The sequence below is a fragment of the Bison bison genome, unplaced genomic scaffold (genome assembly GCF_000754665.1).
Source record: "Bison bison bison isolate TAMUID 2011002044 unplaced genomic scaffold, Bison_UMD1.0 scf7180017864495, whole genome shotgun sequence".
In the NCBI taxonomy this organism is placed as follows: domain Eukaryota; kingdom Metazoa; phylum Chordata; class Mammalia; order Artiodactyla; family Bovidae; genus Bison; species Bison bison.
In genome coordinates, this window is record NW_011495054.1 from 14,201,740 (window position 1) to 14,204,177 (window position 2,438).

General features: G+C 50.8%; 1 pseudogene; it reads left to right on the plus strand.

Moving 5' to 3' along the window:
• The first annotated feature begins 2,298 nt into the window (after nucleotides 1-2,298).
• LOC104980255 overlaps nucleotides 2,299-2,438 on the plus strand; it is a 704-nt pseudogene continuing 564 nt past the window's right edge.

Sequence of the window (2,438 nt, forward strand, 5' to 3'; positions counted from 1 at the left end):
ACTGCGGACACTGCTCGGAGCCTGAGAGCTCGAGTGCGGGGCACAGTGAGCGGAGGGAGGACGGAACCTCCAAGGACACCGGACGCCGATGGCCAGAGACACACGCACATCACAGGAGGGCCGGCTGCCCAGACGCAGGGGAGCTCCTCATTAAGGCCTCAGGGTGAAGAGTCAGGAGAACTGGTCCCGGTTGTGGGGAAACTTAGCCCAGAGGAAACGCTGCCCTGGCCCCAGGTAAGAGACTGAAATAACAGGTGGACAAAGGACTTTCCTGAGTCCTAGTGACTTCCCTGAAGGTAAAACCAAAAGTGAAAGAAAAAAAAAAATTAGGGAAAAATACAAAGATCCCGTATTCAACAAGAAAAGATTCACAGTACCCGATTCCTAACAAAAATTACCTGTAAAGAATCAAGAAAATAGGAGCTATAGTAAGCACGAAATGTATTAATTCAAACATGCTCTGAAATGGCCCAGATAATGCAGTTTATAGTCAAGGACACAAAACAACCTTTAAAATTATGTTTATTTTTTTTCTTGAGACAAAGAGATTTTAAAAATGTTAAGTAGAAACAAGAGAGGTTTAAAAATGACCCAGATTGGATTTCTACCAATGGGAACTACAGCATCTGAAGAGTGAACTACTCTGGACAGGATGGATAGCACACAGATGTGGCAAAAGTGAAGAGCAGTGAATTGATCCCTCTGCCCGAGACCCTGGTCCTCACCATCTGCTTGTGGCCTCTCAGTGTGCCTCCAAAGCTGAGACACGGCCTTTCCTGAATGTGCCAGCAAGTTCCCTCTCCTTTAAAACACAAGTGACCGATGTGGTGAATTTGCTTTGCTGTCGTGTCCGATTAAAACAATGTTTTAACTATATAAGTAATTTAAAATTTTCCAATACACACTTTTTAAATTAGGAGAATTAGATGCTGTTTCCATGATTAATTTTGCTTACCCAATTAGACAATTAGTTGAAAATATCATCTGCATATGAATTAAAAATATTGACACATTCTACGCTACTCTATCCTAAATCTTTAAAACCTGGCGGGTATTTGAATCTGAAGCACATCTCACGAGGACGACCCACATTGCATGATCAGGAGCCAGTGTGGCTTGTTGGAGCCACCATCTTGGAAGAGACCCTGAGGTGCATGTGGTTTCCTTCAGGAAACTGTACCTGCAGAACACACTCACCACCACCAGGAGGCGATGGAGGGTCCCACAGCCCGGAAGCATTGCTGGGGAAGAACTGCTGGCCCCATTTCCACCCAGATCAGGGGTACCGAGGTCACCCAGAAACCGCGGAATTTTATACGTGGATCCATCTGACTTGCATCTCAAGGCAAGACAGTAATGCAACTACAATTTTAAAGGTGGTTCTGAGCCATCGAGCACATTTTTATTATAGTCTTTGAAATGAATGACAATAGCTTGTGAATGTGTTAATAAGTAGAGCCACATTTTCCCTTTCGCTGGAAGATCATCTCCATGAACTCCATGACAAGTCATTAAGAAATATTTTGTGTGCAGATCTAGAAAAAAGGTGGACCATAAGGAATGTTTGATTGACATAGGCTCCAGGGTACCTGAATAAAGAACAGAGGGCTGTGAGAGAGGGGCTCAGGAGGCCTGGGGAGGGGAAAGGTGGAAGCTCTGGGGCCTGGTGAAGGGGAGGGGAGTGTGGGGGCTGAACGGTCAGTGCCCTGGCTAGAATCTTGACTCACTCATCCTCATCTGGAGTCCCTGGGGAAGTCGTGTCCTCTCCCAGTGCTGGCTCCTGCTCATTAGACTGGGGAGGGGTTGAGCCATAACAGAGGGCGCTGGGGTTACTATGACACCAGGGGAGGGATGCAGGAAACTCTCCAAGGGTCTGGCACCTGCTGAGTCTCACAAGTCCTCCCTATGTTGAAGGAGCTACAGGTGTAGGAAGATGACCATCCTGGGGCACCAGGGGGCGCTGTGGGTCCTGGTTGCAGACGCTCCCAGGTGCCCGTCCCCTGGGCAAGGCTCAAGTGCAAAGGGCATGACTGGTGCTTCCTTGAACACACTTCTCTTGAGGAGAACGTCTGTCCCTCTGAAACCCACATGTGGCCCTGCCTCTGACCCCAGGGGATCCCGAGTGAGGCCCTGGGCTCAGGGCTGAGCAGGAGCTGAGACCAAGGACGGGGGCGGGGAGTTGACTTGCATGCACTGCCCGTCCTCCTGGAGCTGCAAGGGGAGACGATAAACTGGGGGCCTGGAGAGGCCCGTCCAGCTGGGCAGCCTCGGGGCAGAGCTCAGGACGCGCCTCCCACCATGGCCTGGGTCCCCTTCTACCTGCTGTCCCTGCTGGTCAGCACGGGTCAGTGTGGCCCAGGGCCTCGGGGGGCTCCCGGCCCCTCCGCCTGGCTCAGTCTTGAGGGTCCCCCACCCAGTGTGGGTGCCCTCAGCCTCGC